Genomic DNA, 12,389 nt, shown 5'->3' with positions numbered 1-12,389 from the left:
GCCCTTGGATCTGTAGGATTAGTTCTCACCAAATTTGGAAATTTTCAGCCTTTATTTCTTAAGGGTTTGGTTTGTTTCTGTTTTTGTTTTTTTGGTTTTTTTCTGTATCTCTCCTACCTCTCCCCCCACCCTCTTACGAAAATAACTACATACATGACAGGCTACTTGTTGTTGTCCCACAATTCACTGACGTTGTTAATTTCTTTCCATTTTTTGTTTCATTTTTGATAATTATTACATCTTCAAGTTTACTAATTATTCTATTTACAGTGTCTAATCTGCTGTTCATCACCCCACTGTATTTCTTAGTCTCATTATATTTTTCAGCTCGAGAAGTCTGACTTGGGTCCTTACTACATTTTCCGTGTCTCTTTATCAAACTCATGTTGTCCTCCACCACTTGAACATACGGAGTACAGCTGTGATCACTGTTTTAATGCCCTTGTTTTAACTAGCTCAGTTCACTGAGATTAAAACATATGGACTGAGTAGCTTTAATGACAGACATTTCTTTCTCACAGTTCTGGAGACCAGAAGCCCAAGTGCATGGTGCAGCCAATTCAGTTCCTGGTGAGGATCCTCTTCCTGGTTTGTAGACAGTGGCCTTCTTGCTGATTCCTCATGAGGCAGAGGGAGCAATCTTTCTTCCTCTTCTTGTAAAGCCACTCATTCCATAATGAGGGTCCCACCCTCATATTCTCATCTAACCCTAACCACCATACTACCAAAGGCCCCCCTCTACAAATACCTTCTCATTGAGGGTTAGAACTTGAACATAGGAATTTAGAGTGTCATATTTCTGGGCCTTTTTCTATAGATTGTTTTTCTCCTCGTTATGGGTCATATTTCTTGCTTCCTTAAATGCCTGGTAATTTCTGATTGGTTGCCAGACAATGTGAATTTTAGATTGATGAAGTTGGAGGGTTATTTTTTTTTTAACATTCCTTTAAATATTTGGGGGCTTTGTATTGGATGCAATAAAGTAACTTGGAAACAACTTGATCCTTCATGGCTCACATTTAAGCTTTGTTAAGCAAGACCAGAAGAGTGTCTAATCTAAGGTTTAGTTTTGACACACAACTGAGGCGATGATCTTCTGAGAACTCCAGCTGATAGCCTGAACATTAGCAGGTCTTTCCGCTCCGAGGAGAGGAAAATACAAATGACTGAGCCCCCGGGATGATTTCACCTGTTCCTTTGCCATGTATCCCCCTGGCCTCAGACAGTTTTCTGTCCACTGAAGACTCTGCAGATCTCTGGACCTGACACTAGGAACTCCAGTGGTTGTAGCCTCTTCAAACTCTGAACTGTGTTTTCTCGGCTGAGGGTGATGGCCAGGCTCTGTTATATGTCTGAAAATACAACACATACTCCAGGCAGGAAGACAGGCCCTCTCGTTTGTTTCCCTTCTCTGAGATTACTGTCTGTGCTCCTTGTCTAATGTCTGAAAATTGTTGTTTCATACATTTTCCCTAGTTGTTTTTTAGGTTTTTTAAGCTTTGAGAATTACGTCAGTCCCTTTTTCTCTATCATCACTAAAAGAAAAATGTGTCTTACCTCTAAAAAGTCTCCACATCTTCTTAATCTGTTCTCTCCAGTATCAACTCTAGAGAGTAGGTTAAGTATAGTATTGTGGTTATAAAAATGGGTTCTAGAGTCAGACCACCTGGGCTTCAAGAAGCAACTGTGCCACTACTTTCTGTGTGACCTTACACAAGTTATTTAACCTCTCTGAGTCTACCCTGCTTATCTGTAAAATAAGAATGTTAGAAGTATATCTCTATCTCAGAGAGATTTACATGAGGAAACACACATAAAGCATCTAACATCGCTCCAAGTACACAGCAATTACTCAATGAATGCTATCATTTAAAATATTCATCATCATAATTTACCTCATATGCCAAGTGACAAAGGCAGAAACCTAGTGTCACTCTGGCTAACTACCAGTGAAATCTGTGCCCACCACAGGCTACGCCCAAACTGTCTACACAAGCAGAAGAATCTTGCCAAGTTCAATTACCAATAGGAATGTCTCCTCTAGCGAATGGATTCTATTTGTTCCCCCTAATTCCTTCCTTGTCATCATTCTTTCTATAGTTTCCTTTCAGTCAGAGATAAAATATCACCATTTTGTAGATATCCTGGCCTGTCTGCCTCTGAAGGGGCAAAATGTTCATTTTCCACATTCAATCCAAGTGCTCCATACATACTGACTCAACTTTATATTTAGTGTAATAATAAAATTCTGAAAGCATACTTAAAAACCTAAATTGAAGCTCTCACAGGATAACAACAGCACAGCAAGCAACTCTAAGTTTTTCTCTATTTAATGTTCTATTAACTTATGTTAAACCTCTTGTTCGCTCTTTCTCCAACCTCTAGGGATAAATTTTCCATAAGTGCAACTGGTTAAATGAGCATAAGAAGTAAGCAAAGTTTCGGTTCATTATTGAAAAGTTAATATTTGTTTCATATGTATTTAGACACTGTTCTAGACATGCCATAAGGCATAACTACATTAATCTCACCTACATGGAGGCAGCTTTATTTTTCTAAATTACATATGTAATGGAATGAGTCTTAATAAAGTCACTGATCCAGTTCGTCTTCCTGTGAATGCATATTCTGAACACTGATAAAATACGACACTGGGTGTTACAGTCCAGTACAAGTTATACCCTAAACACAGAGAAACTTGGAGACGTTATTTTTACAGCTTACAAAGCACTTTCACATACACTCTCTCATCAATTTTTACAACAATCCTGTGAGCTAAGGACTTCCAACAGGAGAAAGTCAATATTGTGGAAACAAAAAAGACTAAAACACCCAACTGCAATCCTTTCTCTACACTAAAAATACTTAATTCCAGACTATCTGAGTCAAGCTCACTCAACAGTTTATGTTTGCAAATACTTATTTTCAATGGACTGTATCATCTAACCTTGCTTCACTCAAAAGTAATAAAATGCCATTTTTCATGCACATGAGTTTATTAGCAGCTCAGCTTTTTTCTCCATTACCTCATCCCTAAAACAAAAGTTCTTCTTCCCTCCAACTTTTTATGTTGAAAAATTTCAAACCTCAGAAAGATTTCAAAATAGCGCAATGACTATGCACTCGATCTAAATTCACCAATTGTCAACATTTTGCTGTATTTGCTTCACACATCCACACAAATGCATGTGTGTTTGAAGCAAGTATGTACAGTATATTTAATACAATGTATTATACTTGAATGTACATGTTTATATTTGTCATTATATAAATTATATATAATAAAAATGATCATATGTAATATTTTTTAAATGACTCATATGAAAGTTAGTAGCAAACATCATGACAATTAAGTAGTAAATATTTCGATATGAATCTCCTAAGAACAAAGGCATCCTCGTACATGCACAAGATTATTGCACTCAGGAAATTTAACACTGATACATTGCTATTATCAAACATACAGTCCACTTTCAAATTTCTCCAAATGGCCCAATAAATGTCCTTTATAGCTGTTTCCCTGATCTAGGATGCAATCTGAGATCATACACTGCATTTAGTTGTCATCTCTCTTTAGTCTCCTTTAATTAAAAAGAAGCTTCCCTAGCTTTTTTTGGTTTATAATGACTGGCATTTCTTAAGGAAACAAGCCCTCATGATTAGATTCGGGTTAAACATTTGGAGCAGGAATGCTGCCTAAGTGACAGGCAGAGCCATCAAATCGGTGGGTAAATGACATCAATTTATTCCTCTTTTGGTGATGTCAGGTTGCTCGAATTTGATCACATGTTTAGTATTCTCCATCGTAAAGGTGCCTTTTTCCCTTTGTAATCAAACAGTCCAAAAGGTGACACTTTGAGAATATTCTGTTCTTCAGCAATCTCACTCACTGACTATGATCCACTGATTATTCTTGCCTGAATCACTGATTAATTAAAATAAGGATTTTTCCCTTCCATCATTCCTTCTACATTTATTAATTGGCGCTCTTCAAAAGGACTCTGTGAGAGCAAAACACACCGAGGACCACCTCCGTGAGAGGGGCAGAGTGAGAATGAAGATGCTCCCTGCAGAGAAGTATGCACTCCAGAGTGAAGCCACACGTCTAAGTGAAATCTGGAGCTAATGTCAGATACACACAGCTCTGCATTTGCTGCTAAGAACATATTTTCTCCATGGTCAATCTTGTTCAAAGGAATTCTTTCATTGTGTAAGCTGTGGGTGTTTACCACGTCCTTTGTTTCAGGATGATGATGGAATACTGGCAAAGGATCTAAAGGAACAACATATTTCAAGCTCCATACAATAACCTCTAGCTTCCTCCCTGAAGTAGAGGGGGATCTTTGAAGGTATCAGACTGAGAAAACCAGACATGACTGAAAAACCCAGCAGAACCCAGGAGATCAGTCCTGAAGTGTGCTTGGCTCTGAATCTTTTTATTTTTTATGGAATAGATCAAGCCCCCCCAAAAGTGACACCCTTTCATCCCTTGTCTTTCATACCTTCAGTTCAAGAAGGAAAAGGTATTTCTCTCTAACCCCTTCTACCTCTTTTATGGAGAGACACCCTGAGCCTTTATAACTACATAACTTGAGAAACCTGGTCAGGCTAACTGTCCATGGACCACCTTAATGCCATGAAAATGCTAATAAACCAAGTCCTTCCAAGGTTCAGCAGACACCTACCACTGAGTTCCATGCCAACAAAGTCAAAGTAATACTTTAGTTTACTTTAACAATCACAGTGTAATCCACAAACACTGTCAATGGAGCTACCCTTGAGGTGTCATTTGTAAGTGTTTAACCTTATACTTTCCAAGGTGCTATACAGAAAAAGCCAAAACAATGCCTGCTTAGGGCCAGTACATTATATAACAGTAGAAATAAATCACTAAATAATTCTGATGAAGCACTATAAAAAGATAAAATCTTAATCTTAGAAGGGGTAATAGAAAGCTAGTCCAGTCTCCTACCGAACGCCAGGCTCATGTGTTCAGTATCTGAAATAGCAATGCCATCTCTGTTCAGATACTATCAGCAAGAAATGTCCTATGACGCAATGCAGTTCATTCCACAAATCATCAGCTACACATGAGTCAGCCTGGAGACCACGGAGCTGAAAATCAATGTGTTTGGCCTGTAAAGTTACCAGTACACCAGAAAAGCACAGTAGTAGAAAAATGTAAATTCAATAATAGGCTTCCTTTCAACACTAAGCTTTTCCAAAACATTTAAAGCAAAATTCTATTAACCAAAATTTGATATACCAATATTAAGCAAGTCAACAGGTAACATACGTTTCAACCAAGGAATGTAGGGATTTCCCCCACTGTATCTCTTGCCGGGAAACAGATCTTTCTCAGCACCATTCAGTCGAAACTCTACTGACTGTGTCTTCCATCAGAGTTCCAAGAACATCACTTTATTTCCTTCTGCCCACAACACCTGCTCTGCACATATGGGCTCACTTAGTTAAAAATCTCTTCTATTCTCTTGATCTGCTCACAACCCAGGGCAGAGTGGCAATGGCAATGGATGAACATAAGGAAATACGCATATGCAGAAATAATCAATGACTTTGAGCCTGGGTGATTAGAACAGAGATCCATTATAGAAAAAGGAAAAGGAACTTAGGGGCTCCGGCTACGGCTGCTGCAGCAGCGCCGGCGCTCCTGTGCGCTCGGCCTCCTGGCCCGCCAGGGAGCGCAGACCGCGAGCATGCCGTGCGCCCGCCCACTCCGTTCCCGGAGTGGGCCTGCGGCGATGGGAGCCCCGCGCGGAGCCCCGAGGAGCCCCCGCCGGCTTCCTCTGCTCAGCGTCCTGCTGCTGCCGCTGTTGGGCGGTGCCGAGGCAGCCATTGTCTTCATCAAGGAGCCGTCCTCCCAGGATGCGCTGCAGGGGCGCCGGGCGCTGTGAGGTCGAGGCCCCAGACCCAGTGGACGTGTACCGCCTGCTGGATGGGGGCCCCTGTCCAGGACACCGAGCGGCGCTTCGCCCAGGGCAGCAGCCTGAGCTTCACAGCTGTGGACCGGCTGCAGGACTAAGGTGCCTTCCAGTGCGTGGCTTGGGATGACTCCATCAGCGAGGAGGCCCGCAGTGCCAACGCCTCCAACATCAAATGGATTGAGACCGGTCCCGTGGTTCTGAAGCATGAAGCCTCAGAAGCCGAGATCCAGCCACAGGCCCAGGTCACACTGTGTTGTCATATTGATGGGCACCCTCGGCCCACCTACCAGTGGCTCCAAGATGGGAGCCCCCTCACTGATGGCCAGAGCAACCACACAGTCAGCAGCAAGGAGTGGAACCTGACCCCCTGGCTGACCAGCCTGAGCATAGTGGCATCTACTCCTGCTGTGCCCACAATGCATTTGGCCAGGCCTGCAGCAGCCAGAAGTTCACCTTGAGCATTGCTGATGAGAGCTTTGCCAGGGTGGTGCTGGTGCCCCAGGACGTGGTCGTGGCAAGGAACAAGGAGGCCATGTTCCACTGTCAGTTCTCCACCCAGCCTCCCCCGACCCTGCAGTGGATCTTTGAGGATGAGACTCCCATCACTAACCGCAGTCGTCCCCTGCACCTCCGCAGAGCCATGGTGTTTGCCAGTGGGTCCCTGCTGCTGACCCAGGTCCGACCACGCAATGCAGGGGTCTACCGCTCCATCGTCCTGGAGGCCACACTCCACCTGGCAGAGATTGAAGACATGCCGCCTTTTGAGCCACGGGTGTTCACAGCTAGCAGCGAGGAGTGTGTGGCCTGCCCGCCCCTCCAGGGTCTTCCAAACCCAGTGCGTGGTGGGAGCATGCAGGAGCCCAGCTGCCCACCCATGGCAGAGTCTACCAGCAGGGCCACGAGCTGGTGTTTGCCAGCACAGCTGAGAGCGATGCTGGTGTCTACACCTGCCACGCAGCCAACCTGGCCGGTCAGCGGCGACAAGATGTCAACATCATCGTGGCCACTGTGCCCACATAGCTGAAGAAGCCCCAAGACAGCCAGCTGGAGGAGGGCAAGCCAGGCTATCAGCATTGCCTGACCCAGGCTACACCAAAACCCACAGTCGTCGCAAGGATGAAAACTTGAAGTCTCAGCCCCTAAGCACGAAGCAGAAGGTGGCCCTGGGCATGGAGCACCTGTCCAACAACCGCTTTGTACACAAGGACCTGGCCGCTCGCAACTGCTTGGTCAGCGCTCAGAGACAGGTGAAGGTGTCGGCCCTGGGGCTCAGCAAGGACGTGTACAACAGTGAGTACTACCACTTTCTCCAGGTCTGGGTGCCCCTGCGCTGGATGTCTCCCGAGGCCACCCTGGAGGGCGACTTCTCCACCAAGTCTGATGTCTGGGCCTTCAGAGTGCTGATGTGGGAAGTGTTCACCCACGGGGAGATGCCCCATGGTGGGCAAGCAGACGATGAAGTGCTGGCAGACTTGCAGGCTGGGAAGGCCAGGCTCCCACAGCCTGAGGGCTGCCCTTCCAAGATCTACAGGCTGATGCAGCGCTGCTGGGCCCTCAGCCCCAAGGACCAGCCCTCCTTCAGCGAGATCGCCAACACCCTGGGAGATAGCTCTGCAGACAGCAAGCCGTGAGGAGGGAGCCCAGGCAGGCTGTGCCTCAGGATGGCACGGGCAGGGGAGGACCTCCTGAAGGGTGCCCACAGCATGACGGGCAAATCCCCGTCCTCCTGGGCCCCAGGGGCCCCGCCCTGGCACCCCAGCCACTGCTGAGGTCTGGCAGGGCCTGGGCTTTCCTCCCCTTCCCCATCCTCAGCCCATGGGGAGGCTGATTCAGACCCAGACTGGATGACTAGGGCCTTGGGCTAGGCAGCTTTCTCTGCCACCCCTTCCCCCATCAGGGACAGTGTGGGCACCTCAGGTAGCCCCAATTTCTGGCATGGGTCTCCTCTCCTTGACCAGGTCCAGTTCTGCCACTCACCTGCCAACTTCATCCCTGGAGGGCTAGGCTGGAGGTGAGCCAGGTTCAAGGGGAGCTCCTTCCTATACTGAAGTTCCTGGGTAGTTCTGGCGCCCGGGGTGGGCCCACTTTGGGGTCTGTACTAGGATCACGGAGGACACAGCCAGTGAGTCCTCCCCCTGTGGACTTGTGCACACTGACCCGGACCCGTGCCTCCTCCCCACCCTTCTCTCCTTTCCTCATCCTAAGTGCCTGGCAGATGAAGGAGTTTTCAGGAGCTTTTGACACTATATAACCCGCCCTTTTTGTATGCACCATGGGCGGCTTTTATAATTGCAGCATGGGGTGGGAGGGCATGGGAGGTAGGGGTGGGTCCTGGAGGAGATGGGAGCCTCACACCTTTATTGTTGTCGTTGTTGTTTGTTTTGTTTTTTGGTTTTTTTTTTTTTACATTCGCTGCTCTCAATAAAGAAGCCTTTTTTACAAAAAAAAAAAAGAAAGAAAGAAAGAAAGAAAAGGAACTTAATCTGGTTAGGTTTAGAGAGATGAGGTTTGAGACGATGGAAAAATACTCAGTGTCCAGCTATGAAATCTGGAACAGATACCAGTATGAATCATCAATAGAGACATCAGTTGAAAATATGGCACAGATCAGTTTCCTAAGGAAAAGAGAAAAGAAGAAAAAAGCAGCAGCGAAGATGCTTATCCTCCTCTCCAGTATTTCTGCCTTGTATACTGACTTTTGCTTTTCTAACTTTTTCCCAATGAATACCCTTATCCTCCTGTCATAACATAATTTCTGTAATGCCAGGAATCAAGTCTCATATTCCTTCTGTTACTGGAGTCATAGAAGATAACTCGATAAAATCATTTTGGCTGGTTCTAAGAACCACCCCAAAATATTTATGAAAAAACTGGTAGCAGGGAGACTTTACCAACACATAACATATTTGCTGGACAACGAAGCCCATCTTCTGAAGGTACTCTGGAGTGTCATTTATAATGGCTTTTTGAGGCCAACACCAAAGGATGTCTTTATATTAAATTAATGCATTCATTTCATGAACACTGCTAAAAATCCGCCTTGTGCAAGGTAGTGTGCTAAGATGCACCTCCTGGGAGACACAAAGCTAAATCTGACAAGGCCCTCATTCTTGTAGCTCCTACAATATTGTAACCATGTGTGCAAGATCAAAGGTAGACTGGTGCCTTGAATCACATCAGGGTACTCCACTGTGTTTGCTAAAACAAGTGCTTATAATTTTATAGTTTTCCTTCAACTTCGGCAAAGTCTAAACTCCTTAAATGAGTAATAATATAGTTTGAGTATGATTGCTACTTACTTCATATCTGTAGATAGAGCTTCAGATTTTTAAAATTCTCTATCATCAACTTCATTCATACACTGAAACTGTTGGTAAGAAGCTCCCAAAAACTTTTATGTACGTAAGTCCTCAGTGTAAGTCATCCTGGCCATCCCAGTGGCCCATAAATCCTCTCCAACTGGTCCTTCTGTCTGGACTTAGCAGTTTCCCATGTCTAGAGTTCTGCCTCCCCCCAAGTACACAAACTATCCAAATTCTTCTTCCCTCTCATGTGGCATCTCCCAGTCGTCTACTGTATCGTCTTCCTTCTCTGAATCCTGATCATTTTATACCTAGCCAGCCTCCACCAATTGAACATTTAGACTTAAGTTTCCTTATGTTATTCAACAAATGTTTCATGTAAGTTTTTTTTTCTCTACTGGAATAAACCAATAAGCTCTTTGAGGGAAATCCCCACATATGTTTGTGTGTGTGTGTGTTCATGAGCACCACCGTATGCAATTTTGTACATACAGAAGTTAGACAATACATGCAAATGACAAGTACTTCTTGGTTTTTATAGAATTTCACTTAACACTTCCTATACTTAGCCCTTTGATAAATGCTTTTAGATCATAATATTGCTTACTAGACTAACATATATTCATTCTATTCAAACCTGACTCTTCAGGGAAGGTTCTATTTTAACAGGACATGAAGGGGGTAGGGGTAAGTCTGTTAGCATGTAGATATAAGTATTATCATTACTGTATTAGTGTTCTTTACAATTTAAGGCAACATCACTAGCAACAGTTAGAAAAAAAGACCAATGAGTTGTGAGTTATTAATATGGGGATTAAAAAGAAGTCTAACACCAAAGCTATCAGAGTTAATAGCTTGCCCGTCATTTGCTGACCTGTCACAATCAGACCAGGGCCACGCAGTGGCAGTTTCTTCCTGAGAAAGACCCTTAGGGCAGTGAACGCAACCACTTGAGGTTCGTGAGAATCACTCTTTAAGTCAAGCTGAACCACTGCCCAACTATAGCAGGATCCGAAGCTCCAAACAGAATAGGGAATATACAGTTTGGAAAAGAGTCATAAAAACGATAAGAAATGAACAGGCCCCAAAGAAATAAAAGCAGGAGAGCCTGAAACGGTCCGCCTTGAAGCCCGGTGTGGAGGAGTAGCTAAGAACAGGCAGGGCAAAGAGACCACAAAGGAAACTTGCCCCAAAAACATGCCTGAAAGAGCCAGCTCGTGTTGGTAAGGGAGAGACACAATCCTTGAAAACAACCTTGGTGTCTCTAACTTCTAGAATGAATGGAATCTCTGAGTCTCAAGAAGCTTACACACTCACACACAGGTGCATATGCAGTAGGTCATTAGGTCAGGACTATGTCACTCATCAACAAGGTGTCCCGTCAGATTGACATGAAACCCAGAGCTCCTTTTTACAACTAAGACTCCTACTAAATGGGTGTTTCACAGTTTTAAATGGTTTTATAAACCACTGTTTGAAATTCTGAAGACACGTATTAGGGTGGAAAGAAAGAACTTGGCGAGGGGGGTGGGGGAGTGACAGATGAAGTGGGCTGTCCAAGGCTTCGTTTGAAATCATCTGGTGTCACCTTTTTACTGCAAAATAAAGCCTCAAAGTATGGAGAACGCACAGGTTGAAGAAAGTGGAAACTGTCACCGTAGGAAAACAAAGGCGGGCCTGTCAAATGCAAGTGAGTCCAGAGGGAATGCAAGTTTTGTTCCCTGGCCATCAAAAATAGTTTGGAGGATTTCTGCCAAAAGTAGAAATAAAAGCACGCTCTTTTCCCTCTGCACCCTACAGAGCTGCCTTTGAAGTTACATGTGCTCCACAGCGCACAGGCAGAAACAAAACTCAGGCACTCCTTAAATTTTATTATAGGCAGTTCAGTATGAGCCAGTGTCCTTCCAGCATTTATAAAAAAGTCATTTTCAGCTCCCTCTCCATAGATATAATGAGATTTGTCTTATGCCCTGGAATTTAAATTCATGCTTCCCTCTGGTTATACCTTCTGGTCCCAGGGACAGCCTCAGGGACTTGGCCCCACTGCCTGGATCTGGTTCAGGCACTGCCTGGATGGACAGGCTCCATCCAGCTCCCCGCTTGTAGGGACTGGGGCTGACTCTCTGCAGCCACCTGGCAAGACTTGGCTGGCTTTGCAGCCTTCTGGACTTCCCTGAACAGCTCCTTGGGGTGCTTCAAGCCTTCCTTAGCTCCCCATTCTGCCTTATCAGGACCACGGGATAAAATGCAGCTATCCATTCTTGTTGCCTGGTGCCCCAGCGAGGTGAGGAAAATGTCACATTTAGAATAATAACAACTCTAATGCTGATAGATTTCAAAAACAATCATCTTCAAAATCAGGCACTTCCTCGGTAAATGTCGTTACAGCCTTAAGTATAGAAATGTTCTTGTTGTTTGTTTTGTTTTGTCTTGTTTTCTGCCTAGATACTGGGCTTAGAGTGTGAAAGTGGCCTGAGCCAGTGTCACATAAGTGGAGGCTAAAAGATCAGAGGGGAGAAACCAAAACATTTCATCTTTTCCAATGCATTCATTCACCCACAGTGTCAACACAAAAGGGGAAAAAATCAAAATAGTGTATTTCATCATGAAAGAGTTAATTGTAGGATACTAAAATTGGCCCTTTTTTGGAAAGAAAGTTAGAACTAAAGGACTCTTAAAGACCAACTAATCCAATTACTCAACAAGGTGGAAAAGACTGCCACCACTCAGACTACTAGGGTAGAGCCAAGAAGACACACAAGCCATTTAGAGGGAGCCTCCACTGGCCGAAATTGAGACAATCTGAATATCAAAAAGAATGACTGTGACTGATTCAAACACATCAAATCTATAAAGTCCATGAGTTTACAGTGAGTTGATAAGATGTCCTCCCACCTCAACCCCTAAAACAGTGGAGAACAGCTCACTGGTGACCACCAGTAGAAGGTGCTGGGACCCCAGTTCATCATTCGGACAAGTGATAAATAAAAGGAAAGGTTGAATATTGTATCCTGCTTTTTCTTTTCAGACTATATTGCAGGATAACCAAATCATTAATGATGGAAAATTCATCCATATAGAAGGATTCCAACTAATAAATGCAGAAATAATGATGGAACTAGAAAAATTCCATTTTGACTTT

General features: G+C 44.2%; 1 protein-coding gene and 1 pseudogene across 2 annotated transcripts in view; one reads left to right on the top strand and one right to left on the bottom strand.

Moving 5' to 3' along the window:
- The window catches only part of NEBL (nebulette), a 310,669-nt gene that overhangs the window by 258,196 nt on the left and 40,084 nt on the right, over positions 1-12,389 (bottom strand). The window lies entirely within an intron of this gene.
- On the top strand, positions 5,763-7,737 carry LOC102528783 (inactive tyrosine-protein kinase 7 pseudogene; annotated as a pseudogene).

The sequence above is a fragment of the Vicugna pacos genome, chromosome 35, assembly GCF_048564905.1.
Source record: "Vicugna pacos chromosome 35, VicPac4, whole genome shotgun sequence".
Lineage (NCBI taxonomy): Eukaryota > Metazoa > Chordata > Mammalia > Artiodactyla > Camelidae > Vicugna > Vicugna pacos.
Note: the sequence above shows the minus strand (reverse complement) of the source record. Positions and strands in the feature narration are given on the sequence as shown.